The sequence below is a fragment of the Ambystoma mexicanum genome, unplaced genomic scaffold (assembly GCF_040938575.1).
Source record: "Ambystoma mexicanum isolate Mex_15411 unplaced genomic scaffold, UKY_AmexF1_1 Mex_scaf106, whole genome shotgun sequence".
Classification (NCBI taxonomy): domain Eukaryota; kingdom Metazoa; phylum Chordata; class Amphibia; order Caudata; family Ambystomatidae; genus Ambystoma; species Ambystoma mexicanum.
In genome coordinates, this window is record NW_027182332.1 from 23317 (window position 1) to 45040 (window position 21724).

Consider the following 21724-nt stretch of genomic DNA (forward strand, 5'->3'; position numbering starts at 1 on the left):
CAAGTTCAGGAAGTGAGCCATTTCTCAATTGCCTTTCAAAACTGCAAGGTCTAGCCGACTAGATGCTTAAAAGTACAAAACTCACTAAGACCAGAGCCTACGGCCACACCACACTGAATGCGCCCGATCTCGTCTGATCTCGGAAGCTAAGCAGTGTCGGGCCTAGTTAGTACCTGGATGGGAGACCGCCTGGGAATACCAGGTGCTGTAGGCTTTTTTGTGCTCCAAGTTCAGGAAGTGAGCCATTTCTCAATTGCCTTTCAAAACTGCAAGGTCTAGCCGACTAGATGCTTAAAAGTACAAAACTCACTAGGCCCAGAGCCTACGGCCACACCACACTGAATGCGCCCGATCTCGTCTGATCTCGGAAGCTAAGCAGTGTCGGGCCTAGTTAGTACCTGGATGGGAGACCGCCTGGGAATACCAGGTGCTGTAGGCTATTTTGTGCTCCATGATTAGTAATTGCACAACTTCTCAATTACTTTTCAAATTTGGTATGTTTCCAAAATAATTTTATCCCGTTTTATAGCGGAAATGTTGGACAACATTATGAGGGCTGGAGCTACCTATTTACATATAATTAGCATACAGGTAGTGTGTTCATGGGTAATAAATCGACTTTCACATGTAATGCAGTACAGAGAATATTGAGTCATTCAAGAGGCATGAAAGAAAGCCGTTATTGTGTTGATTGTTCTCTCCACCTCCCTGCAACAGAAACAGGATGGATGGATTAAAGTTATCCTACCAGACATAGGAGTCCTGAATGGGCCCACCAGTCTTATATATCTCGCCTGATCGAGCCTGATCGAGCGCTGATCGAGCGATGAGCGTGGTATCATGTTGCAAGTGGCTGCATGGCTTAGCTTACTAAATGCAAATGCATAAGAGTAATATTCTTAGCATTTCTAGAGCCTACGGCCACACCACACTGAATGCGCCCGATCTCGTCTGATCTCGGAAGCTAAGCAGTGTCGGGCCTAGTTAGTACCTGGATGGGAGACCGCCTGGGAATACCAGGTGCTGTAGGCTTTTTTGTGCTCCAAGTTCAGGAAGTGAGCCATTTCTCAATTGCCTTTCAAAACTGCAAGGTCTAGCCGACTAGATGCTTAAAAGTACAAAACTCACGAGGCCCAGAGCCTACGGCCACACCACACTGAATGCGCCCGATCTCGTCTGATCTCGGAAGCTAAGCAGTGTCGGGCCTAGTTAGTACCTGGATGGGAGACCGCCTGGGAATACCAGGTGCTGTAGGCTTTTTTGTGCTCCAAGTTCAGGAAGTGAGCCATTTCTCAATTGCCTTTCAAAACTGCAAGGTCTAGCCGACTAGATGCTTAAAAGTACAAAACTCACTAAGACCAGAGCCTACGGCCACACCACACTGAATGCGCCCGATCTCGTCTGATCTCGGAAGCTAAGCAGTGTCGGGCCTAGTTAGTACCTGGATGGGAGACCGCCTGGGAATACCAGGTGCTGTAGGCTTTTTTGTGCTCCAAGTTCAGGAAGTGAGCCATTTCTCAATTGCCTTTCAAAACTGCAAGGTCTAGCCGACTAGATGCTTAAAAGTACAAAACTCACTAGGCCCAGAGCCTACGGCCACACCACACTGAATGCGCCCGATCTCGTCTGATCTCGGAAGCTAAGCAGTGTCGGGCCTAGTTAGTACCTGGATGGGAGACCGCCTGGGAATACCAGGTGCTGTAGGCTATTTTGTGCTCCATGATTAGTAATTGCACAACTTCTCAATTACTTTTCAAATTTGGTATGTTTCCAAAATAATTTTATCCCGTTTTATAGCGGAAATGTTGGACAACATTATGAGGGCTGGAGCTACCTATTTACATATAATTAGCATACAGGTAGTGTGTTCATGGGTAATAAATCGACTTTCACATGTAATGCAGTACAGAGAATATTGAGTCATTCAAGAGGCATGAAAGAAAGCCGTTATTGTGTTGATTGTTCTCTCCACCTCCCTGCAACAGAAACAGGATGGATGGATTAAAGTTATCCTACCAGACATAGGAGTCCTGAATGGGCCCACCAGTCTTATATATCTCGCCTGATCGAGCCTGATCGAGCGATGAGCGTGGTATCATTTTGCAAGTGGCTGCATGGCTTAGCTTACTAAATGCAAATGCATAAGAGTAATATTCTTAGCATTTCTAGAGCCTACGGCCACACCACACTGAATGCGCCCGATCTCGTCTGATCTCGGAAGCTAAGCAGTGTCGGGCCTAGTTAGTACCTGGATGGGAGACCGCCTGGGAATACCAGGTGCTGTAGGCTTTTTTGTGCTCCAAGTTCAGGAAGTGAGCCATTTCTCAATTGCCTTTCAAAACTGCAAGGTCTAGCCGACTAGATGCTTAAAAGTACAAAACTCACGAGGCCCAGAGCCTACGGCCACACCACACTGAATGCGCCCGATCTCGTCTGATCTCGGAAGCTAAGCAGTGTCGGGCCTAGTTAGTACCTGGATGGGAGACCGCCTGGGAATACCAGGTGCTGTAGGCTTTTTTGTGCTCCAAGTTCAGGAAGTGAGCCATTTCTCAATTGCCTTTCAAAACTGCAAGGTCTAGCCGACTAGATGCTTAAAAGTACAAAACTCACTAAGACCAGAGCCTACGGCCACACCACACTGAATGCGCCCGATCTCGTCTGATCTCGGAAGCTAAGCAGTGTCGGGCCTAGTTAGTACCTGGATGGGAGACCGCCTGGGAATACCAGGTGCTGTAGGCTTTTTTGTGCTCCAAGTTCAGGAAGTGAGCCATTTCTCAATTGCCTTTCAAAACTGCAAGGTCTAGCCGACTAGATGCTTAAAAGTACAAAACTCACTAGGCCCAGAGCCTACGGCCACACCACACTGAATGCGCCCGATCTCGTCTGATCTCGGAAGCTAAGCAGTGTCGGGCCTAGTTAGTACCTGGATGGGAGACCGCCTGGGAATACCAGGTGCTGTAGGCTATTTTGTGCTCCATGATTAGTAATTGCACAACTTCTCAATTACTTTTCAAATTTGGTATGTTTCCAAAATAATTTTATCCCGTTTTATAGCGGAAATGTTGGACAACATTATGAGGGCTGGAGCTACCTATTTACATATAATTAGCATACAGGTAGTGTGTTCATGGGTAATAAATCGACTTTCACATGTAATGCAGTACAGAGAATATTGAGTCATTCAAGAGGCATGAAAGAAAGCCGTTATTGTGTTGATTGTTCTCTCCACCTCCCTGCAACAGAAACAGGATGGATGGATTAAAGTTATCCTACCAGACATAGGAGTCCTGAATGGGCCCACCAGTCTTATATATCTCGCCTGATCGAGCCTGATCGAGCGCTGATCGAGCGATGAGCGTGGTATCATGTTGCAAGTGGCTGCATGGCTTAGCTTACTAAATGCAAATGCATAAGAGTAATATTCTTAGCATTTCTAGAGCCTACGGCCACACCACACTAAGCAGTGTCGGGCCTAGTTAGTACCTGGATGGGAGACCGCCTGGGAATACCAGGTGCTGTAGGCTTTTTTGTGCTCCAAGTTCAGGAAGTGAGCCATTTCTCAATTGCCTTTCAAAACTGCAAGGTCTAGCCGACTAGATGCTTAAAAGTACAAAACTCACTAGGCTCAGAGCCTACGGCCACACCACACTGAATGCGCCCGATCTCGTCTGATCTCGGAAGCTAAGCAGTGTCGGGCCTAGTTAGTACCTGGATGGGAGACCGCCTGGGAATACCAGGTGCTGTAGGCTTTTTTGTGCTCCAAGTTCAGGAAGTGAGCCATTTCTCAATTGCCTTTCAAAACTGCAAGGTCTAGCCGACTAGATGCTTAAAAGTACAAAACTCACTAGGCCCAGAGCCTACGGCCACACCACACTGAATGCGCCCGATCTCGTCTGATCTCGGAAGCTAAGCAGTGTCGGGCCTAGTTAGTACCTGGATGGGAGACCGCCTGGGAATACCAGGTGCTGTAGGCTATTTTGTGCTCCATGATTAGTAATTGCACAACTTCTCAATTACTTTTCAAATTTGGTATGTTTCCAAAATAATTTTATCCCGTTTTATAGCGGAAATGTTGGACAACATTATGAGGGCTGGAGCTACCTATTTACATATAATTAGCATACAGGTAGTGTGTTCATGGGTAATAAATCGACTTTCACATGTAATGCAGTACAGAGAATATTGAGTCATTCAAGAGGCATGAAAGAAAGCCGTTATTGTGTTGATTGTTCTCTCCACCTCCCTGCAACAGAAACAGGATGGATGGATTAAAGTTATCCTACCAGACATAGGAGTCCTGAATGGGCCCACCAGTCTTATATATCTCGCCTGATCGAGCCTGATCGAGCGCTGATCGAGCGATGAGCGTGGTATCATGTTGCAAGTGGCTGCATGGCTTAGCTTACTAAATGCAAATGCATAAGAGTAATATTCTTAGCATTTCTAGAGCCTACGGCCACACCACACTAAGCAGTGTCGGGCCTAGTTAGTACCTGGATGGGAGACCGCCTGGGAATACCAGGTGCTGTAGGCTTTTTTGTGCTCCAAGTTCAGGAAGTGAGCCATTTCTCAATTGCCTTTCAAAACTGCAAGGTCTAGCCGACTAGATGCTTAAAAGTACAAAACTCACTAGGCCCAGAGCCTACGGCCACACCACACTGAATGCGCCCGATCTCGTCTGATCTCGGAAGCTAAGCAGTGTCGGGCCTAGTTAGTACCTGGATGGGAGACCGCCTGGGAATACCAGGTGCTGTAGGCTTTTTTGTGCTCCAAGTTCAGGAAGTGAGCCATTTCTCAATTGCCTTTCAAAACTGCAAGGTCTAGCCGACTAGATGCTTAAAAGTACAAAACTCACTAGGCCCAGAGCCTACGGCCACACCACACTGAATGCGCCCGATCTCGTCTGATCTCGGAAGCTAAGCAGTGTCGGGCCTAGTTAGTACCTGGATGGGAGACCGCCTGGGAATACCAGGTGCTGTAGGCTTTTTTGTGCTCCAAGTTCAGGAAGTGAGCCATTTCTCAATTGCCTTTCAAAACTGCAAGGTCTAGCCGACTAGATGCTTAAAAGTACAAAACTCACTAGGCCCAGAGCCTACGGCCACACCACACTGAATGCGCCCGATCTCGTCTGATCTCGGAAGCTAAGCAGTGTCGGGCCTAGTTAGTACCTGGATGGGAGACCGCCTGGGAATACCAGGTGCTGTAGGCTATTTTGTGCTCCATGATTAGTAATTGCGCAACTTCTCAATTACTTTTCAAATTTGGTATGTTTCCAAAATAATTGTATCCCGTTTTATAGCGGAAATGTTGGACAGCATTATGAGGGCTGGAGCTACCTATTTACATATAATTAGCATACAGGTAGTGTGTTCATGGGTAATAAATCGACTTTCACATGTAATGCAGTACAGAGAATATTGAGTCCTTCAAGAGGCATGAAAGAAAGCCGTTATTGTGTTGATTGTTCTCTCCACCTCCCTGCAACAGAAACAGGATGGATGGATTAAAGTTATCCTACCAGACATAGGAGTCCTGAATGGGCCCACCAGTCTTATATATCTCGCCTGATCGAGCCTGATCGAGCGCTGATCGAGCGATGAGCGTGGTATCATGTTGCAAGTGGCTGCATGGCTTAGCTTACTAAATGCAAATGCATAAGAGTAATATTCTTAGCATTTCTAGAGCCTACGGCCACACCACACTAAGCAGTGTCGGGCCTAGTTAGTACCTGGATGGGAGACCGCCTGGGAATACCAGGTGCTGTAGGCTTTTTTGTGCTCCAAGTTCAGGAAGTGAGCCATTTCTCAATTGCCTTTCAAAACTGCAAGGTCTAGCCGACTAGATGCTTAAAAGTACAAAACTCACTAGGACCAGAGCCTACGGCCACACCACACTGAATGCGCCCGATCTCGTCTGATCTCGGAAGCTAAGCAGTGTCGGGCCTAGTTAGTACCTGGATGGGAGACCGCCTGGGAATACCAGGTGCTGTAGGCTTTTTTGTGCTCCAAGTTCAGGAAGTGAGCCATTTCTCAATTGCCTTTCAAAACTGCAAGGTCTAGCCGACTAGATGCTTAAAAGTACAAAACTCACTAGGCCCAGAGCCTACGGCCACACCACACTGAATGCGCCCGATCTCGTCTGATCTCGGAAGCTAAGCAGTGTCGGGCCTAGTTAGTACCTGGATGGGAGACCGCCTGGGAATACCAGGTGCTGTAGGCTTTTTTGTGCTCCAAGTTCAGGAAGTGAGCCATTTCTCAATTGCCTTTCAAAACTGCAAGGTCTAGCCGACTAGATGCTTAAAAGTACAAAACTCACTAGGCCCAGAGCCTACGGCCACACCACACTGAATGCGCCCGATCTCGTATGATCTCGGAAGCTAAGCAGTGTCGGGCCTAGTTAGTACCTGGATGGGAGACCGCCTGGGAATACCAGGTGCTGTAGGCTATTTTGTGCTCCATGATTAGTAATTGCGCAACTTCTCAATTACTTTTCAAATTTGGTATGTTTCCAAAATAATTGTATCCCGTTTTATAGCGGAAATGTTGGACAGCATTATGAGGGCTGGAGCTACCTATTTACATATAATTAGCATACAGGTAGTGTGTTCATGGGTAATAAATCGACTTTCACATGTAATGCAGTACAGAGAATATTGAGTCCTTCAAGAGGCATGAAAGAAAGCCGTTATTGTGTTGATTGTTCTCTCCACCTCCCTGCAACAGAAACAGGATGGATGGATTAAAGTTATCCTACCAGACATAGGAGTCCTGAATGGGCCCACCAGTCTTATATATCTCGCCTGATCGAGCCTGATCGAGCGCTGATCGAGCGATGAGCGTGGTATCATGTTGCAAGTGGCTGCATGGCTTAGCTTACTAAATGCAAATGCATAAGAGTAATATTCTTAGCATTTCTAGAGCCTACGGCCACACCACACTAAGCAGTGTCGGGCCTAGTTAGTACCTGGATGGGAGACCGCCTGGGAATACCAGGTGCTGTAGGCTTTTTTGTGCTCCAAGTTCAGGAAGTGAGCCATTTCTCAATTGCCTTTCAAAACTGCAAGGTCTAGCCGACTAGATGCTTAAAAGTACAAAACTCACTAGGACCAGAGCCTACGGCCACACCACACTGAATGCGCCCGATCTCGTCTGATCTCGGAAGCTAAGCAGTGTCGGGCCTAGTTAGTACCTGGATGGGAGACCGCCTGGGAATACCAGGTGCTGTAGGCTTTTTTGTGCTCCAAGTTCAGGAAGTGAGCCATTTCTCAATTGCCTTTCAAAACTGCAAGGTCTAGCCGACTAGATGCTTAAAAGTACAAAACTCACTAGGCCCAGAGCCTACGGCCACACCACACTGAATGCGCCCGATCTCGTCTGATCTCGGAAGCTAAGCAGTGTCGGGCCTAGTTAGTACCTGGATGGGAGACCGCCTGGGAATACCAGGTGCTGTAGGCTTTTTTGTGCTCCAAGTTCAGGAAGTGAGCCATTTCTCAATTGCCTTTCAAAACTGCAAGGTCTAGCCGACTAGATGCTTAAAAGTACAAAACTCACTAGGCCCAGAGCCTACGGCCACACCACACTGAATGCGCCCGATCTCGTATGATCTCGGAAGCTAAGCAGTGTCGGGCCTAGTTAGTACCTGGATGGGAGACCGCCTGGGAATACCAGGTGCTGTAGGCTATTTTGTGCTCCATGATTAGTAATTGCGCAACTTCTCAATTACTTTTCAAATTTGGTATGTTTCCAAAATAATTGTATCCCGTTTTATAGCGGAAATGTTGGACAGCATTATGAGGGCTGGAGCTACCTATTTACATATAATTAGCATACAGGTAGTGTGTTCATGGGTAATAAATCGATGGGAATACCAGGTGCTGTAGGCTATTTTGTGCTCCATGATTAGTAATTGCGCAACTTCTCAATTACTTTTCAAATTTGGTATGTTTCCAAAATAATTGTATCCCGTTTTATAGCGGAAATGTTGGACAGCATTATGAGGGCTGGAGCTACCTATTTACATATAATTAGCATACAGGTAGTGTGTTCATGGGTAATAAATCGACTTTCACATGTAATGCAGTACAGAGAATATTGAGTCCTTCAAGAGGCATGAAAGAAAGCCGTTATTGTGTTGATTGTTCTCTCCACCTCCCTGCAACAGAAACAGGATGGATGGATTAAAGTTATCCTACCAGACATAGGAGTCCTGAATGGGCCCACCAGTCTTATATATCTCGCCTGATCGAGCCTGATCGAGCGATGAGCGTGGTATCATGTTGCAAGTGGCTGCATGGCTTAGCTTACTAAATGCAAATGCATAAGAGTAATATTCTTAGCATTTCTAGAGCCTACGGCCACACCACACTGAATGCGCCCGATCTCGTCTGATCTCGGAAGCTAAGCAGTGTCGGGCCTAGTTAGTACCTGGATGGGAGACCGCCTGGGAATACCAGGTGCTGTAGGCTTTTTTGTGCTCCAAGTTCAGGAAGTGAGCCATTTCTCAATTGCCTTTCAAAACTGCAAGGTCTAGCCGACTAGATGCTTAAAAGTACAAAACTCACTAGGCCCAGAACCTACGGCCACACCACACTGAATGCGCCCGATCTCGTCTGATCTCGGAAGCTAAGCAGTGTCGGGCCTAGTTAGTACCTGGATGGGAGACCGCCTGGGAATACCAGGTGCTGTAGGCTTTTTTGTGCTCCAAGTTCAGGAAGTGAGCCATTTCTCAATTGCCTTTCAAAACTGCAAGGTCTAGCCGACTAGATGCTTAAAAGTACAAAACTCACTAGGCCCAGAGCCTACGGCCACACCACACTGAATGCGCCCGATCTCGTCTGATCTCGGAAGCTAAGCAGTGTCGGGCCTAGTTAGTACCTGGATGGGAGACCGCCTGGGAATACCAGGTGCTGTAGGCTATTTTGTGCTCCATGATTAGTAATTGCGCAACTTCTCAATTACTTTTCAAATTTGGTATGTTTCCAAAATAATTGTATCCCGTTTTATAGCGGAAATGTTGGACAGCATTATGAGGGCTGGAGCTACCTATTTACATATAATTAGCATACAGGTAGTGTGTTCATGGGTAATAAATCGACTTTCACATGTAATGCAGTACAGAGAATATTGAGTCCTTCAAGAGGCATGAAAGAAAGCCGTTATTGTGTTGATTGTTCTCTCCACCTCCCTGCAACAGAAACAGGATGGATGGATTAAAGTTATCCTACCAGACATAGGAGTCCTGAATGGGCCCACCAGTCTTATATATCTCGCCTGATCGAGCCTGATCGAGCGATGAGCGTGGTATCATGTTGCAAGTGGCTGCATGGCTTAGCTTACTAAATGCAAATGCATAAGAGTAATATTCTTAGCATTTCTAGAGCCTACGGCCACACCACACTGAATGCGCCCGATCTCGTCTGATCTCGGAAGCTAAGCAGTGTCGGGCCTAGTTAGTACCTGGATGGGAGACCGCCTGGGAATACCAGGTGCTGTAGGCTTTTTTTTTGCTCCAAGTTCAGGAAGTGAGCCATTTCTCAATTGCCTTTCAAAACTGCAAGGTCTAGCCGACTAGATGCTTAAAAGTACAAAACTCACTAGGCCCAGAGCCTACGGCCACACCACACTGAATGCGCCTGATCTCGTCTGATCTCGGAAGCTAAGCAGTGTCGGGCCTAGTTAGTACCTGGATGGGAGACCGCATGGGAATACCAGGTGCTGTAGGCTTTTTTGTGCTCCAAGTTCAGGAAGTGAGCCATTTCTCAATTGCCTTTCAAAACTGCAAGGTCTAGCCGACTAGATGCTTAAAAGTACAAAACTCACTAGGCCCAGAGCCTACGGCCACACCACACTGAATGCGCCCGATCTCGTCTGATCTCGGAAGCTAAGCAGTGGCGGGCCTAGTTAGTACCTGGATGGGAGACCGCCTGGGAATATCAGGTGCTGTAGGCTTTTTTGTGCTCCAAGTTCAGGAAGTGAGCCATTTCTCAATTGCCTTTCAAAACTGCAAGGTCTAGCCGACTAGATGCTTAAAAGTACAAAACTCACTAGGCCCAGAGCCTACGGCCACACCACACTGAATGCGCCCGATCTCGTCTGATCTCGGAAGCTAAGCAGTGTCGGGCCTAGTTAGTACCTGGATGGGAGACCGCCTGGGAATACCAGGTGCTGTAGGCTATTTTGTGCTCCATGATTAGTAATTGCGCAACTTCTCAATTACTTTTCAAATTTGGTATGTTTCCAAAATAATTGTATCCCGTTTTATAGCGGAAATGTTGGACAGCATTATGAGGGCTGGAGCTACCTATTTACATATAATTAGCATACAGGTAGTGTGTTCATGGGTAATAAATCGACTTTCACATGTAATGCAGTACAGAGAATATTGAGTCCTTCAAGAGGCATGAAAGAAAGCCGTTATTGTGTTGATTGTTCTCTCCACCTCCCTGCAACAGAAACAGGATGGATGGATTAAAGTTATCCTACCAGACATAGGAGTCCTGAATGGGCCCACCAGTCTTATATATCTCGCCTGATCGAGCCTGATCGAGCGATGAGCGTGGTATCATGTTGCAAGTGGCTGCATGGCTTAGCTTACTAAATGCAAATGCATAAGAGTAATATTCTTAGCATTTCTAGAGCCTACGGCCACACCACACTGAATGCGCCCGATCTCGTCTGATCTCGGAAGCTAAGCAGTGTCGGGCCTAGTTAGTACCTGGATGGGAGACCGCCTGGGAATACCAGGTGCTGTAGGCTTTTTTTTTGCTCCAAGTTCAGGAAGTGAGCCATTTCTCAATTGCCTTTCAAAACTGCAAGGTCTAGCCGACTAGATGCTTAAAAGTACAAAACTCACTAGGCCCAGAGCCTACGGCCACACCACACTGAATGCGCCTGATCTCGTCTGATCTCGGAAGCTAAGCAGTGTCGGGCCTAGTTAGTACCTGGATGGGAGACCGCATGGGAATACCAGGTGCTGTAGGCTTTTTTGTGCTCCAAGTTCAGGAAGTGAGCCATTTCTCAATTGCCTTTCAAAACTGCAAGGTCTAGCCGACTAGATGCTTAAAAGTACAAAACTCACTAGGCCCAGAGCCTACGGCCACACCACACTGAATGCGCCCGATCTCGTCTGATCTCGGAAGCTAAGCAGTGTCGGGCCTAGTTAGTACCTGGATGGGAGACCGCCTGGGAATACCAGGTGCTGTAGGCTTTTTTGTGCTCCAAGTTCAGGAAGTGAGCCATTTCTCAATTGCCTTTCAAAACTGCAAGGTCTAGCCGACTAGATGCTTAAAAGTACAAAACTCACTAGGCCCAGAGCCTACGGCCACACCACACTGAATGCGCCCGATCTCGTCTGATCTCGGAAGCTAAGCAGTGTCGGGCCTAGTTAGTACCTGGATGGGAGACCGCCTGGGAATACCAGGTGCTGTAGGCTATTTTGTGCTCCATGATTAGTAATTGCGCAACTTCTCAATTACTTTTCAAATTTGGTATGTTTCCAAAATAATTGTATCCCGTTTTATAGCGGAAATGTTGGACAGCATTATGAGGGCTGGAGCTACCTATTTACATATAATTAGCATACAGGTAGTGTGTTCATGGGTAATAAATCGACTTTCACATGTAATGCAGTACAGAGAATATTGAGTCCTTCAAGAGGCATGAAAGAAAGCCGTTATTGTGTTGATTGTTCTCTCCACCTCCCTGCAACAGAAACAGGATGGATGGATTAAAGTTATCCTACCAGACATAGGAGTCCTGAATGGGCCCACCAGTCTTATATATCTCGCCTGATCGAGCCTGATCGAGCGCTGATCGAGCGATGAGCGTGGTATCATGTTGCAAGTGGCTGCATGGCTTAGCTTACTAAATGCAAATGCATAAGAGTAATATTCTTAGCATTTCTAGAGCCTACGGCCACACCACACTAAGCAGTGTCGGGCCTAGTTAGTACCTGGATGGGAGACCGCCTGGGAATACCAGGTGCTGTAGGCTTTTTTGTGCTCCAAGTTCAGGAAGTGAGCCATTTCTCAATTGCCTTTCAAAACTGCAAGGTCTAGCCGACTAGATGCTTAAAAGTACAAAACTCACTAGGACCAGAGCCTACGGCCACACCACACTGAATGCGCCCGATCTCGTCTGATCTCGGAAGCTAAGCAGTGTCGGGCCTAGTTAGTACCTGGATGGGAGACCGCCTGGGAATACCAGGTGCTGTAGGCTTTTTTGTGCTCCAAGTTCAGGAAGTGAGCCATTTCTCAATTGCCTTTCAAAACTGCAAGGTCTAGCCGACTAGATGCTTAAAAGTACAAAACTCACTAGGCCCAGAACCTACGGCCACACCACACTGAATGCGCCCGATCTCGTCTGATCTCGGAAGCTAAGCAGTGTCGGGCCTAGTTAGTACCTGGATGGGAGACCGCCTGGGAATACCAGGTGCTGTAGGCTATTTTGTGCTCCATGATTAGTAATTGCACAACTTCTCAATTACTTTTCAAATTTGGTATGTTTCCAAAATAATTGTATCCCGTTTTATAGCGGAAATGTTGGACAACATTATGAGGGCTGGAGCTACCTATTTACATATAATTAGCATACAGGTAGTGTGTTCATGGGTAATAAATCGACTTTCACATGTAATGCAGTACAGAGAATATTGAGTCCTTCAAGAGGCATGAAAGAAAGCAGTTATTGTGTTGATTGTTCTCTCCACCTCCCTGCAACAGAAACAGGATGGATGGATTAAAGTTATCCTACCAGACATAGGAGTCCTGAATGGGCCCACCAGTCTTATATATCTCGCCTGATCGAGCCTGATCGAGCGATGAGCGTGGTATCATGTTGCAAGTGGCTGCATGGCTTAGCTTACTAAATGCAAATGCATAAGAGTAATATTCTTAGCATTTCTAGAGCCTACGGCCACACCACACTGAATGCGCCCGATCTCGTCTGATCTCGGAAGCTAAGCAGTGTCGGGCCTAGTTAGTACCTGGATGGGAGACCGCCTGGGAATACCAGGTGCTGTAGGCTTTTTTTTTGCTCCAAGTTCAGGAAGTGAGCCATTTCTCAATTGCCTTTCAAAACTGCAAGGTCTAGCCGACTAGATGCTTAAAAGTACAAAACTCACTAGGCCCAGAGCCTACGGCCACACCACACTGAATGCGCCTGATCTCGTCTGATCTCGGAAGCTAAGCAGTGTTGGGCCTAGTTAGTACCTGGATGGGAGACCGCATGGGAATACCAGGTGCTGTAGGCTTTTTTGTGCTCCAAGTTCAGGAAGTGAGCCATTTCTCAATTGCCTTTCAAAACTGCAAGGTCTAGCCGACTAGATGCTTAAAAGTACAAAACTCACTAGGCCCAGAGCCTACGGCCACACCACACTGAATGCGCCCGATCTCGTCTGATCTCGGAAGCTAAGCAGTGTCGGGCCTAGTTAGTACCTGGATGGGAGACCGCCTGGGAATATCAGGTGCTGTAGGCTTTTTTGTGCTCCAAGTTCAGGAAGTGAGCCATTTCTCAATTGCCTTTCAAAACTGCAAGGTCTAGCCGACTAGATGCTTAAAAGTACAAAACTCACTAGGCCCAGAGCCTACGGCCACACCACACTGAATGCGCCCGATCTCGGAAGCTAAGCAGTGTCGGGCCTAGTTAGTACCTGGATGGGAGACCGCCTGGGAATACCAGGTGCTGTAGGCTATTTTGTGCTCCATGATTAGTAATTGCGCAACTTCTCAATTACTTTTCAAATTTGGTATGTTTCCAAAATAATTGTATCCCGTTTTATAGCGGAAATGTTGGACAGCATTATGAGGGCTGGAGCTACCTATTTACATATAATTAGCATACAGGTAGTGTGTTCATGGGTAATAAATCGACTTTCACATGTAATGCAGTACAGAGAATATTGAGTCCTTCAAGAGGCATGAAAGAAAGCCGTTATTGTGTTGATTGTTCTCTCCACCTCCCTGCAACAGAAACAGGATGGATGGATTAAAGTTATCCTACCAGACATAGGAGTCCTGAATGGGCCCACCAGTCTTATATATCTCGCCTGATCGAGCCTGATCGAGCGATGAGCGTGGTATCATGTTGCAAGTGGCTGCATGGCTTAGCTTACTAAATGCAAATGCATAAGAGTAATATTCTTAGCATTTCTAGAGCCTACGGCCACACCACACTGAATGCGCCCGATCTCGTCTGATCTCGGAAGCTAAGCAGTGTCGGGCCTAGTTAGTACCTGGATGGGAGACCGCCTGGGAATACCAGGTGCTGTAGGCTTTTTTTTTGCTCCAAGTTCAGGAAGTGAGCCATTTCTCAATTGCCTTTCAAAACTGCAAGGTCTAGCCGACTAGATGCTTAAAAGTACAAAACTCACTAGGCCCAGAGCCTACGGCCACACCACACTGAATGCGCCTGATCTCGTCTGATCTCGGAAGCTAAGCAGTGTCGGGCCTAGTTAGTACCTGGATGGGAGACCGCATGGGAATACCAGGTGCTGTAGGCTTTTTTGTGCTCCAAGTTCAGGAAGTGAGCCATTTCTCAATTGCCTTTCAAAACTGCAAGGTCTAGCCGACTAGATGCTTAAAAGTACAAAACTCACTAGGCCCAGAGCCTACGGCCACACCACACTGAATGCGCCCGATCTCGTCTGATCTCGGAAGCTAAGCAGTGTCGGGCCTAGTTAGTACCTGGATGGGAGACCGCCTGGGAATACCAGGTGCTGTAGGCTTTTTTGTGCTCCAAGTTCAGGAAGTGAGCCATTTCTCAATTGCCTTTCAAAACTGCAAGGTCTAGCCGACTAGATGCTTAAAAGTACAAAACTCACTAGGCCCAGAGCCTACGGCCACACCACACTGAATGCGCCCGATCTCGTCTGATCTCGGAAGCTAAGCAGTGTCGGGCCTAGTTAGTACCTGGATGGGAGACCGCCTGGGAATACCAGGTGCTGTAGGCTATTTTGTGCTCCATGATTAGTAATTGCGCAACTTCTCAATTACTTTTCAAATTTGGTATGTTTCCAAAATAATTGTATCCCGTTTTATAGCGGAAATGTTGGACAGCATTATGAGGGCTGGAGCTACCTATTTACATATAATTAGCATACAGGTAGTGTGTTCATGGGTAATAAATCGACTTTCACATGTAATGCAGTACAGAGAATATTGAGTCCTTCAAGAGGCATGAAAGAAAGCCGTTATTGTGTTGATTGTTCTCTCCACCTCCCTGCAACAGAAACAGGATGGATGGATTAAAGTTATCCTACCAGACATAGGAGTCCTGAATGGGCCCACCAGTCTTATATATCTCGCCTGATCGAGCCTGATCGAGCGCTGATCGAGCGATGAGCGTGGTATCATGTTGCAAGTGGCTGCATGGCTTAGCTTACTAAATGCAAATGCATAAGAGTAATATTCTTAGCATTTCTAGAGCCTACGGCCACACCACACTAAGCAGTGTCGGGCCTAGTTAGTACCTGGATGGGAGACCGCCTGGGAATACCAGGTGCTGTAGGCTTTTTTGTGCTCCAAGTTCAGGAAGTGAGCCATTTCTCAATTGCCTTTCAAAACTGCAAGGTCTAGCCGACTAGATGCTTAAAAGTACAAAACTCACTAGGACCAGAGCCTACGGCCACACCACACTGAATGCGCCCGATCTCGTCTGATCTCGGAAGCTAAGCAGTGTCGGGCCTAGTTAGTACCTGGATGGGAGACCGCCTGGGAATACCAGGTGCTGTAGGCTTTTTTGTGCTCCAAGTTCAGGAAGTGAGCCATTTCTCAATTGCCTTTCAAAACTGCAAGGTCTAGCCGACTAGATGCTTAAAAGTACAAAACTCACTAGGCCCAGAGCCTACGGCCACACCACACTGAATGCGCCCGATCTCGTCTGATCTCGGAAGCTAAGCAGTGTCGGGCCTAGTTAGTACCTGGATGGGAGACCGCCTGGGAATACCAGGTGCTGTAGGCTTTTTTGTGCTCCAAGTTCAGGAAGTGAGCCATTTCTCAATTGCCTTTCAAAACTGCAAGGTCTAGCCGACTAGATGCTTAAAAGTACAAAACTCACTAGGCCCAGAGCCTACGGCCACACCACACTGAATGCGCCCGATCTCGTATGATCTCAGAAGCTAAGCAGTGTCGGGCCTAGTTAGTACCTGGATGGGAGACCGCCTGGGAATACCAGGTGCTGTAGGCTATTTTGTGCTCCATGATTAGTAATTGCGCAACTTCTCAATTACTTTTCAAATTTGGTATGTTTCCAAAATAATTGTATCCCGTTTTATAGCGGAAATGTTGGACAGCATTATGAGGGCTGGAGCTACCTATTTACATATAATTAGCATACAGGTAGTGTGTTCATGGGTAATAAATCGACTTTCACATGTAATGCAGTACAGAGAATATTGAGTCCTTCAAGAGGCATGAAAGAAAGCCGTTATTGTGTTGATTGTTCTCTCCACCTCCCTGCAACAGAAACAGGATGGATGGATTAAAGTTATCCTACCAGACATAGGAGTCCTGAATGGGCCCACCAGTCTTATATATCTCGCCTGATCGAGCGCTGATCGAGCGATGAGCGTGGTATCATGTTGCAAGTGGCTGCATGGCTTAGCTTACTAAATGCAAATGCATAAGAGTAATATTCTTAGCATTTCTAGAGCCTACGGCCACACCACACTAAGCAGTGTCGGGCCTAGTTAGTACCTGGATGGGAGACCGCCTGGGAATACCAGGTGCTGTAGGCTTTTTTGTGCTCCAAGTTCAGGAAGTGAGCCATTTCTCAATTGCCTTTCAAAACTGCAAGGTCTAGCCGACTAGATGCTTAAAAGTACAAAACTCACTAGGCCCAGAACCTACGGCCACACCACACTGAATGCGCCCGATCTCGTCTGATCTCGGAAGCTAAGCAGTGTCGGGCCTAGTTAGTACCTGGATGGGAGACCGCCTGGGAATACCAGGTGCTGTAGGCTTTTTTGTGCTCCAAGTTCAGGAAGTGAGCCATTTCTCAATTGCCTTTCAAAACTGCAAGGTCTAGCCGACTAGATGCTTAAAAGTACAAAACTCACTAGGCCCAGAGCCTACGGCCACACCACACTGAATGCGCCCGATCTCGTCTGATCTCGGAAGCTAAGCAGTGTCGGGCCTAGTTAGTACCTGGATGGGAGACCGCCTGGGAATACCAGGTGCTGTAGGCTATTTTGTGCTCCATGATTAGTAATTGCGCAACTTCTCAATTACTTTTCAAATTTGGTATGTTTCCAAAATAATTGTATCCCGTTTTATAGCGGAAATGTTGGACAGCATTATGAGGGCTGGAGCTACCTATTTACATATAATTAGCATACAGGTAGTGTGTTCATGGGTAATAAATCGACTTTCACATGTAATGCAGTACAGAGAATATTGAGTCCTTCAAGAGGCATGAAAGAAAGCCGTTATTGTGTTGATTGTTCTCTCCACCTCCCTGCAACAGAAACAGGATGGATGGATTAAAGTTATCCTACCAGACATAGGAGTCCTGAATGGGCCCACCAGTCTTATATATCTCGCCTGATCGAGCCTGATCGAGCGATGAGCGTGGTATCATGTTGCAAGTGGCTGCATGGCTTAGCTTACTAAATGCAAATGCATAAGAGTAATATTCTTAGCATTTCTAGAGCCTACGGCCACACCACACTGAATGCGCCCGATCTCGTCTGATCTCGGAAGCTAAGCAGTGTCGGGCCTAGTTAGTACCTGGATGGGAGACCGCCTGGGAATACCAGGTGCTGTAGGCTTTTTTTTTGCTCCAAGTTCAGGAAGTGAGCCATTTCTCAATTGCCTTTCAAAACTGCAAGGTCTAGCCGACTAGATGCTTAAAAGTACAAAACTCACTAGGCCCAGAGCCTACGGCCACACCACACTGAATGCGCCTGATCTCGTCTGATCTCGGAAGCTAAGCAGTGTCGGGCCTAGTTAGTACCTGGATGGGAGACCGCATGGGAATACCAGGTGCTGTAGGCTTTTTTGTGCTCCAAGTTCAGGAAGTGAGCCATTTCTCAATTGCCTTTCAAAACTGCAAGGTCTAGCCGACTAGATGCTTAAAAGTACAAAACTCACTAGGCCCAGAGCCTACGGCCACACCACACTGAATGCGCCCGATCTCGTCTGATCTCGGAAGCTAAGCAGTGGCGGGCCTAGTTAGTACCTGGATGGGAGACCGCCTGGGAATATCAGGTGCTGTAGGCTTTTTTGTGCTCCAAGTTCAGGAAGTGAGCCATTTCTCAATTGCCTTTCAAAACTGCAAGGTCTAGCCGACTAGATGCTTAAAAGTACAAAACTCACTAGGCCCAGAGCCTACGGCCACACCACACTGAATGCGCCCGATCTCGTCTGATCTCGGAAGCTAAGCAGTGTCGGGCCTAGTTAGTACCTGGATGGGAGACCGCCTGGGAATACCAGGTGCTGTAGGCTATTTTGTGCTCCATGATTAGTAATTGCGCAACTTCTCAATTACTTTTCAAATTTGGTATGTTTCCAAAATAATTGTATCCCGTTTTATAGCGGAAATGTTGGACAGCATTATGAGGGCTGGAGCTACCTATTTACATATAATTAGCATACAGGTAGTGTGTTCATGGGTAATAAATCGACTTTCACATGTAATGCAGTACAGAGAATATTGAGTCCTTCAAGAGGCATGAAAGAAAGCCGTTATTGTGTTGATTGTTCTCTCCACCTCCCTGCAACAGAAACAGGATGGATGGATTAAAGTTATCCTACCAGACATAGGAGTCCTGAATGGGCCCACCAGTCTTATATATCTCGCCTGATCGAGCCTGATCGAGCGATGAGCGTGGTATCATGTTGCAAGTGGCTGCATGGCTTAGCTTACTAAATGCAAATGCATAAGAGTAATATTCTTAGCATTTCTAGAGCCTACGGCCACACCACACTGAATGCGCCCGATCTCGTCTGATCTCGGAAGCTAAGCAGTGTCGGGCCTAGTTAGTACCTGGATGGGAGACCGCCTGGGAATACCAGGTGCTGTAGGCTTTTTTTTTGCTCCAAGTTCAGGAAGTGAGCCATTTCTCAATTGCCTTTCAAAACTGCAAGGTCTAGCCGACTAGATGCTTAAAAGTACAAAACTCACTAGGCCCAGAGCCTACGGCCACACCACACTGAATGCGCCTGATCTCGTCTGATCTCGGAAGCTAAGCAGTGTCGGGCCTAGTTAGTACCTGGATGGGAGACCGCATGGGAATACCAGGTGCTGTAGGCTTTTTTGTGCTCCAAGTTCAGGAAGTGAGCCATTTCTCAATTGCCTTTCAAAACTGCAAGGTCTAGCCGACTAGATGCTTAAAAGTACAAAACTCACTAGGCCCAGAGCCTACGGCCACACCACACTGAATGCGCCCGATCTCGTCTGATCTCGGAAGCTAAGCAGTGTCGGGCCTAGTTAGTACCTGGATGGGAGACCGCCTGGGAATACCAGGTGCTGTAGGCTTTTTTGTGCTCCAAGTTCAGGAAGTGAGCCATTTCTCAATTGCCTTTCAAAACTGCAAGGTCTAGCCGACTAGATGCTTAAAAGTACAAAACTCACTAGGCCCAGAGCCTACGGCCACACCACACTGAATGCGCCCGATCTCGTCTGATCTCGGAAGCTAAGCAGTGTCGGGCCTAGTTAGTACCTGGATGGGAGACCGCCTGGGAATACCAGGTGCTGTAGGCTATTTTGTGCTCCATGATTAGTAATTGCGCAACTTCTCAATTACTTTTCAAATTTGGTATGTTTCCAAAATAATTGTATCCCGTTTTATAGCGGAAATGTTGGACAGCATTATGAGGGCTGGAGCTACCTATTTACATATAATTAGCATACAGGTAGTGTGTTCATGGGTAATAAATCGACTTTCACATGTAATGCAGTACAGAGAATATTGAGTCCTTCAAGAGGCATGAAAGAAAGCCGTTATTGTGTTGATTGTTCTCTCCACCTCCCTGCAACAGAAACAGGATGGATGGATTAAAGTTATCCTACCAGACATAGGAGTCCTGAATGGGCCCACCAGTCTTATATATCTCGCCTGATCGAGCCTGATCGAGCGCTGATCGAGCGATGAGCGTGGTATCATGTTGCAAGTGGCTGCATGGCTTAGCTTACTAAATGCAAATGCATAAGAGTAATATTCTTAGCATTTCTAGAGCCTACGGCCACACCACACTAAGCAGTGTCGGGCCTAGTTAGTACCTGGATGGGAGACCGCCTGGGAATACCAGGTGCTGTAGGCTTTTTTGTGCTCCAAGTTCAGGAAGTGAGCCATTTCTCAATTGCCTTTCAAAACTGCAAGGTCTAGCCGACTAGATGCTTAAAAGTACAAAACTCACTAGGACCAGAGCCTACGGCCACACCACACTGAATGCGCCCGATCTCGTCTGATCTCGGAAGCTAAGCAGTGTCGGGCCTAGTTAGTACCTGGATGGGAGACCGCCTGGGAATACCAGGTGCTGTAGGCTTTTTTGTGCTCCAAGTTCAGGAAGTGAGCCATTTCTCAATTGCCTTTCAAAACTGCAAGGTCTAGCCGACTAGATGCTTAAAAGTACAAAACTCACTAGGCCCAGAGCCTACGGCCACACCACACTGAATGCGCCCGATCTCGTCTGATCTCGGAAGCTAAGCAGTGTCGGGCCTAGTTAGTACCTGGATGGGAGACCGCCTGGGAATACCAGGTGCTGTAGGCTTTTTTGTGCTCCAAGTTCAGGAAGTGAGCCATTTCTCAATTGCCTTTCAAAACTGCAAGGTCTAGCCGACTAGATGCTTAAAAGTACAAAACTCACTAGGCCCAGAGCCTACGGCCACACCACACTGAATGCGCCCGATCTCGTATGATCTCGGAAGCTAAGCAGTGTCGGGCCTAGTTAGTACCTGGATGGGAGACCGCCTGGGAATACCAGGTGCTGTAGGCTATTTTGTGCTCCATGATTAGTAATTGCGCAACTTCTCAATTACTTTTCAAATTTGGTATGTTTCCAAAATAATTGTATCCCGTTTTATAGCGGAAATGTTGGACAGCATTATGAGGGCTGGAGCTACCTATTTACATATAATTAGCATACAGGTAGTGTGTTCATGGGTAATAAATCGACTTTCACATGTAATGCAGTACAGAGAATATTGAGTCCTTCAAGAGGCATGAAAGAAAGCCGTTATTGTGTTGATTGTTCTCTCCACCTCCCTGCAACAGAAACAGGATGGATGGATTAAAGTTATCCTACCAGACATAGGAGTCCTGAATGGGCCCACCAGTCTTATATATCTCGCCTGATCGAGCCTGATCGAGCGCTGATCGAGCGATGAGCGTGGTATCATGTTGCAAGTGGCTGCATGGCTTAGCTTACTAAATGCAAATGCATAAGAGTAATATTCTTAGCATTTCTAGAGCCTACGGCCACACCACACTAAGCAGTGTCGGGCCTAGTTAGTACCTGGATGGGAGACCGCCTGGGAATACCAGGTGCTGTAGGCTTTTTTGTGCTCCAAGTTCAGGAAGTGAGCCATTTCTCAATTGCCTTTCAAAACTGCAAGGTCTAGCCGACTAGATGCTTAAAAGTACAAAACTCACTAGGACCAGAGCCTACGGCCACACCACACTGAATGCGCCCGATCTCGTCTGATCTCGGAAGCTAAGCAGTGTCGGGCCTAGTTAGTACCTGGATGGGAGACCGCCTGGGAATACCAGGTGCTGTAGGCTTTTTTGT

General features: G+C 47.1%; 58 non-coding genes and 1 pseudogene across 58 annotated transcripts; all 59 read left to right on the plus strand.

Moving 5' to 3' along the window:
* Positions 1–95: 95 nt before the first annotated feature.
* LOC138552200 (5S ribosomal RNA) lies at positions 96–214 on the plus strand. Its single transcript, XR_011295888.1, has one exon. It is a non-coding gene; the product is annotated as a 5S ribosomal RNA (ribosomal RNA).
* A 106-nt stretch (positions 215–320) lies between these two features.
* LOC138552211 (5S ribosomal RNA) lies at positions 321–439 on the plus strand. The gene has a single exon (XR_011295899.1). It is a non-coding gene; the product is annotated as a 5S ribosomal RNA (ribosomal RNA).
* A 474-nt stretch (positions 440–913) lies between these two features.
* On the plus strand, positions 914–1032 carry LOC138552224 (5S ribosomal RNA). The gene has a single exon (XR_011295911.1). It is a non-coding gene; the product is annotated as a 5S ribosomal RNA (ribosomal RNA).
* A 106-nt stretch (positions 1033–1138) lies between these two features.
* On the plus strand, positions 1139–1257 carry LOC138552235 (5S ribosomal RNA). Its single transcript, XR_011295922.1, has one exon. It is a non-coding gene; the product is annotated as a 5S ribosomal RNA (ribosomal RNA).
* Positions 1258–1363: 106 nt separating this feature from the next.
* LOC138552246 (5S ribosomal RNA) lies at positions 1364–1482 on the plus strand. Its single transcript, XR_011295933.1, has one exon. It is a non-coding gene; the product is annotated as a 5S ribosomal RNA (ribosomal RNA).
* Positions 1483–1588: 106 nt separating this feature from the next.
* Positions 1589–1707, plus strand: LOC138552257 (5S ribosomal RNA). The gene has a single exon (XR_011295944.1). It is a non-coding gene; the product is annotated as a 5S ribosomal RNA (ribosomal RNA).
* Positions 1708–2170: 463 nt separating this feature from the next.
* On the plus strand, positions 2171–2289 carry LOC138552268 (5S ribosomal RNA). The gene has a single exon (XR_011295955.1). It is a non-coding gene; the product is annotated as a 5S ribosomal RNA (ribosomal RNA).
* Positions 2290–2395: 106 nt separating this feature from the next.
* LOC138552280 (5S ribosomal RNA) lies at positions 2396–2514 on the plus strand. Its single transcript, XR_011295966.1, has one exon. It is a non-coding gene; the product is annotated as a 5S ribosomal RNA (ribosomal RNA).
* Positions 2515–2620: 106 nt separating this feature from the next.
* LOC138552291 (5S ribosomal RNA) lies at positions 2621–2739 on the plus strand. Its single transcript, XR_011295977.1, has one exon. It is a non-coding gene; the product is annotated as a 5S ribosomal RNA (ribosomal RNA).
* Positions 2740–2845: 106 nt separating this feature from the next.
* On the plus strand, positions 2846–2964 carry LOC138552303 (5S ribosomal RNA). Its single transcript, XR_011295988.1, has one exon. It is a non-coding gene; the product is annotated as a 5S ribosomal RNA (ribosomal RNA).
* Positions 2965–3630: 666 nt separating this feature from the next.
* On the plus strand, positions 3631–3749 carry LOC138552316 (5S ribosomal RNA). The gene has a single exon (XR_011296000.1). It is a non-coding gene; the product is annotated as a 5S ribosomal RNA (ribosomal RNA).
* A 106-nt stretch (positions 3750–3855) lies between these two features.
* LOC138552327 (5S ribosomal RNA) lies at positions 3856–3974 on the plus strand. The gene has a single exon (XR_011296011.1). It is a non-coding gene; the product is annotated as a 5S ribosomal RNA (ribosomal RNA).
* Positions 3975–4640: 666 nt separating this feature from the next.
* On the plus strand, positions 4641–4759 carry LOC138552339 (5S ribosomal RNA). The gene has a single exon (XR_011296022.1). It is a non-coding gene; the product is annotated as a 5S ribosomal RNA (ribosomal RNA).
* Positions 4760–4865: 106 nt separating this feature from the next.
* Positions 4866–4984, plus strand: LOC138552350 (5S ribosomal RNA). Its single transcript, XR_011296033.1, has one exon. It is a non-coding gene; the product is annotated as a 5S ribosomal RNA (ribosomal RNA).
* Positions 4985–5090: 106 nt separating this feature from the next.
* On the plus strand, positions 5091–5209 carry LOC138552362 (5S ribosomal RNA). The gene has a single exon (XR_011296044.1). It is a non-coding gene; the product is annotated as a 5S ribosomal RNA (ribosomal RNA).
* A 666-nt stretch (positions 5210–5875) lies between these two features.
* LOC138552373 (5S ribosomal RNA) lies at positions 5876–5994 on the plus strand. Its single transcript, XR_011296055.1, has one exon. It is a non-coding gene; the product is annotated as a 5S ribosomal RNA (ribosomal RNA).
* A 106-nt stretch (positions 5995–6100) lies between these two features.
* On the plus strand, positions 6101–6219 carry LOC138552384 (5S ribosomal RNA). Its single transcript, XR_011296066.1, has one exon. It is a non-coding gene; the product is annotated as a 5S ribosomal RNA (ribosomal RNA).
* A 106-nt stretch (positions 6220–6325) lies between these two features.
* On the plus strand, positions 6326–6444 carry LOC138552597 (5S ribosomal RNA). The gene has a single exon (XR_011296277.1). It is a non-coding gene; the product is annotated as a 5S ribosomal RNA (ribosomal RNA).
* A 666-nt stretch (positions 6445–7110) lies between these two features.
* Positions 7111–7229, plus strand: LOC138552395 (5S ribosomal RNA). The gene has a single exon (XR_011296077.1). It is a non-coding gene; the product is annotated as a 5S ribosomal RNA (ribosomal RNA).
* A 106-nt stretch (positions 7230–7335) lies between these two features.
* On the plus strand, positions 7336–7454 carry LOC138552406 (5S ribosomal RNA). Its single transcript, XR_011296088.1, has one exon. It is a non-coding gene; the product is annotated as a 5S ribosomal RNA (ribosomal RNA).
* Positions 7455–7560: 106 nt separating this feature from the next.
* On the plus strand, positions 7561–7679 carry LOC138552599 (5S ribosomal RNA). Its single transcript, XR_011296279.1, has one exon. It is a non-coding gene; the product is annotated as a 5S ribosomal RNA (ribosomal RNA).
* A 666-nt stretch (positions 7680–8345) lies between these two features.
* LOC138552417 (5S ribosomal RNA) lies at positions 8346–8464 on the plus strand. The gene has a single exon (XR_011296099.1). It is a non-coding gene; the product is annotated as a 5S ribosomal RNA (ribosomal RNA).
* A 106-nt stretch (positions 8465–8570) lies between these two features.
* On the plus strand, positions 8571–8689 carry LOC138552730 (5S ribosomal RNA). Its single transcript, XR_011296408.1, has one exon. It is a non-coding gene; the product is annotated as a 5S ribosomal RNA (ribosomal RNA).
* A 106-nt stretch (positions 8690–8795) lies between these two features.
* LOC138552429 (5S ribosomal RNA) lies at positions 8796–8914 on the plus strand. The gene has a single exon (XR_011296111.1). It is a non-coding gene; the product is annotated as a 5S ribosomal RNA (ribosomal RNA).
* A 463-nt stretch (positions 8915–9377) lies between these two features.
* On the plus strand, positions 9378–9496 carry LOC138552440 (5S ribosomal RNA). Its single transcript, XR_011296122.1, has one exon. It is a non-coding gene; the product is annotated as a 5S ribosomal RNA (ribosomal RNA).
* A 107-nt stretch (positions 9497–9603) lies between these two features.
* On the plus strand, positions 9604–9722 carry LOC138552759 (5S ribosomal RNA). The gene has a single exon (XR_011296437.1). It is a non-coding gene; the product is annotated as a 5S ribosomal RNA (ribosomal RNA).
* A 106-nt stretch (positions 9723–9828) lies between these two features.
* On the plus strand, positions 9829–9947 carry LOC138552994 (5S ribosomal RNA). Its single transcript, XR_011296672.1, has one exon. It is a non-coding gene; the product is annotated as a 5S ribosomal RNA (ribosomal RNA).
* Positions 9948–10053: 106 nt separating this feature from the next.
* LOC138552451 (5S ribosomal RNA) lies at positions 10054–10172 on the plus strand. Its single transcript, XR_011296133.1, has one exon. It is a non-coding gene; the product is annotated as a 5S ribosomal RNA (ribosomal RNA).
* Positions 10173–10635: 463 nt separating this feature from the next.
* Positions 10636–10754, plus strand: LOC138552462 (5S ribosomal RNA). The gene has a single exon (XR_011296144.1). It is a non-coding gene; the product is annotated as a 5S ribosomal RNA (ribosomal RNA).
* A 107-nt stretch (positions 10755–10861) lies between these two features.
* Positions 10862–10980, plus strand: LOC138552760 (5S ribosomal RNA). The gene has a single exon (XR_011296438.1). It is a non-coding gene; the product is annotated as a 5S ribosomal RNA (ribosomal RNA).
* A 106-nt stretch (positions 10981–11086) lies between these two features.
* LOC138552473 (5S ribosomal RNA) lies at positions 11087–11205 on the plus strand. The gene has a single exon (XR_011296155.1). It is a non-coding gene; the product is annotated as a 5S ribosomal RNA (ribosomal RNA).
* A 106-nt stretch (positions 11206–11311) lies between these two features.
* On the plus strand, positions 11312–11430 carry LOC138552485 (5S ribosomal RNA). Its single transcript, XR_011296167.1, has one exon. It is a non-coding gene; the product is annotated as a 5S ribosomal RNA (ribosomal RNA).
* Positions 11431–12096: 666 nt separating this feature from the next.
* LOC138552496 (5S ribosomal RNA) lies at positions 12097–12215 on the plus strand. Its single transcript, XR_011296178.1, has one exon. It is a non-coding gene; the product is annotated as a 5S ribosomal RNA (ribosomal RNA).
* A 106-nt stretch (positions 12216–12321) lies between these two features.
* Positions 12322–12440, plus strand: LOC138552731 (5S ribosomal RNA). The gene has a single exon (XR_011296409.1). It is a non-coding gene; the product is annotated as a 5S ribosomal RNA (ribosomal RNA).
* A 463-nt stretch (positions 12441–12903) lies between these two features.
* LOC138552507 (5S ribosomal RNA) lies at positions 12904–13022 on the plus strand. The gene has a single exon (XR_011296189.1). It is a non-coding gene; the product is annotated as a 5S ribosomal RNA (ribosomal RNA).
* Positions 13023–13129: 107 nt separating this feature from the next.
* On the plus strand, positions 13130–13248 carry LOC138552622 (5S ribosomal RNA). The gene has a single exon (XR_011296302.1). It is a non-coding gene; the product is annotated as a 5S ribosomal RNA (ribosomal RNA).
* Positions 13249–13354: 106 nt separating this feature from the next.
* LOC138552503 (5S ribosomal RNA) lies at positions 13355–13473 on the plus strand. The gene has a single exon (XR_011296185.1). It is a non-coding gene; the product is annotated as a 5S ribosomal RNA (ribosomal RNA).
* A 106-nt stretch (positions 13474–13579) lies between these two features.
* LOC138553174 (5S ribosomal RNA) lies at positions 13580–13688 on the plus strand (annotated as a pseudogene).
* Positions 13689–14151: 463 nt separating this feature from the next.
* LOC138552518 (5S ribosomal RNA) lies at positions 14152–14270 on the plus strand. Its single transcript, XR_011296200.1, has one exon. It is a non-coding gene; the product is annotated as a 5S ribosomal RNA (ribosomal RNA).
* Positions 14271–14377: 107 nt separating this feature from the next.
* LOC138552762 (5S ribosomal RNA) lies at positions 14378–14496 on the plus strand. Its single transcript, XR_011296440.1, has one exon. It is a non-coding gene; the product is annotated as a 5S ribosomal RNA (ribosomal RNA).
* A 106-nt stretch (positions 14497–14602) lies between these two features.
* On the plus strand, positions 14603–14721 carry LOC138552529 (5S ribosomal RNA). Its single transcript, XR_011296211.1, has one exon. It is a non-coding gene; the product is annotated as a 5S ribosomal RNA (ribosomal RNA).
* Positions 14722–14827: 106 nt separating this feature from the next.
* Positions 14828–14946, plus strand: LOC138552541 (5S ribosomal RNA). Its single transcript, XR_011296223.1, has one exon. It is a non-coding gene; the product is annotated as a 5S ribosomal RNA (ribosomal RNA).
* A 666-nt stretch (positions 14947–15612) lies between these two features.
* LOC138552552 (5S ribosomal RNA) lies at positions 15613–15731 on the plus strand. Its single transcript, XR_011296234.1, has one exon. It is a non-coding gene; the product is annotated as a 5S ribosomal RNA (ribosomal RNA).
* A 106-nt stretch (positions 15732–15837) lies between these two features.
* On the plus strand, positions 15838–15956 carry LOC138552563 (5S ribosomal RNA). The gene has a single exon (XR_011296245.1). It is a non-coding gene; the product is annotated as a 5S ribosomal RNA (ribosomal RNA).
* A 106-nt stretch (positions 15957–16062) lies between these two features.
* Positions 16063–16181, plus strand: LOC138553160 (5S ribosomal RNA). The gene has a single exon (XR_011296836.1). It is a non-coding gene; the product is annotated as a 5S ribosomal RNA (ribosomal RNA).
* Positions 16182–16837: 656 nt separating this feature from the next.
* LOC138552732 (5S ribosomal RNA) lies at positions 16838–16956 on the plus strand. The gene has a single exon (XR_011296410.1). It is a non-coding gene; the product is annotated as a 5S ribosomal RNA (ribosomal RNA).
* Positions 16957–17062: 106 nt separating this feature from the next.
* On the plus strand, positions 17063–17181 carry LOC138552575 (5S ribosomal RNA). The gene has a single exon (XR_011296256.1). It is a non-coding gene; the product is annotated as a 5S ribosomal RNA (ribosomal RNA).
* A 463-nt stretch (positions 17182–17644) lies between these two features.
* On the plus strand, positions 17645–17763 carry LOC138552587 (5S ribosomal RNA). Its single transcript, XR_011296267.1, has one exon. It is a non-coding gene; the product is annotated as a 5S ribosomal RNA (ribosomal RNA).
* A 107-nt stretch (positions 17764–17870) lies between these two features.
* LOC138552763 (5S ribosomal RNA) lies at positions 17871–17989 on the plus strand. The gene has a single exon (XR_011296441.1). It is a non-coding gene; the product is annotated as a 5S ribosomal RNA (ribosomal RNA).
* A 106-nt stretch (positions 17990–18095) lies between these two features.
* On the plus strand, positions 18096–18214 carry LOC138552995 (5S ribosomal RNA). The gene has a single exon (XR_011296673.1). It is a non-coding gene; the product is annotated as a 5S ribosomal RNA (ribosomal RNA).
* Positions 18215–18320: 106 nt separating this feature from the next.
* LOC138552598 (5S ribosomal RNA) lies at positions 18321–18439 on the plus strand. Its single transcript, XR_011296278.1, has one exon. It is a non-coding gene; the product is annotated as a 5S ribosomal RNA (ribosomal RNA).
* A 463-nt stretch (positions 18440–18902) lies between these two features.
* On the plus strand, positions 18903–19021 carry LOC138552609 (5S ribosomal RNA). Its single transcript, XR_011296289.1, has one exon. It is a non-coding gene; the product is annotated as a 5S ribosomal RNA (ribosomal RNA).
* Positions 19022–19128: 107 nt separating this feature from the next.
* On the plus strand, positions 19129–19247 carry LOC138552764 (5S ribosomal RNA). The gene has a single exon (XR_011296442.1). It is a non-coding gene; the product is annotated as a 5S ribosomal RNA (ribosomal RNA).
* A 106-nt stretch (positions 19248–19353) lies between these two features.
* Positions 19354–19472, plus strand: LOC138552620 (5S ribosomal RNA). The gene has a single exon (XR_011296300.1). It is a non-coding gene; the product is annotated as a 5S ribosomal RNA (ribosomal RNA).
* Positions 19473–19578: 106 nt separating this feature from the next.
* On the plus strand, positions 19579–19697 carry LOC138552631 (5S ribosomal RNA). Its single transcript, XR_011296311.1, has one exon. It is a non-coding gene; the product is annotated as a 5S ribosomal RNA (ribosomal RNA).
* A 666-nt stretch (positions 19698–20363) lies between these two features.
* LOC138552642 (5S ribosomal RNA) lies at positions 20364–20482 on the plus strand. The gene has a single exon (XR_011296322.1). It is a non-coding gene; the product is annotated as a 5S ribosomal RNA (ribosomal RNA).
* A 106-nt stretch (positions 20483–20588) lies between these two features.
* On the plus strand, positions 20589–20707 carry LOC138552654 (5S ribosomal RNA). Its single transcript, XR_011296334.1, has one exon. It is a non-coding gene; the product is annotated as a 5S ribosomal RNA (ribosomal RNA).
* A 106-nt stretch (positions 20708–20813) lies between these two features.
* LOC138552600 (5S ribosomal RNA) lies at positions 20814–20932 on the plus strand. Its single transcript, XR_011296280.1, has one exon. It is a non-coding gene; the product is annotated as a 5S ribosomal RNA (ribosomal RNA).
* A 666-nt stretch (positions 20933–21598) lies between these two features.
* Positions 21599–21717, plus strand: LOC138552665 (5S ribosomal RNA). The gene has a single exon (XR_011296345.1). It is a non-coding gene; the product is annotated as a 5S ribosomal RNA (ribosomal RNA).
* Positions 21718–21724: the final 7 nt, after the last annotated feature.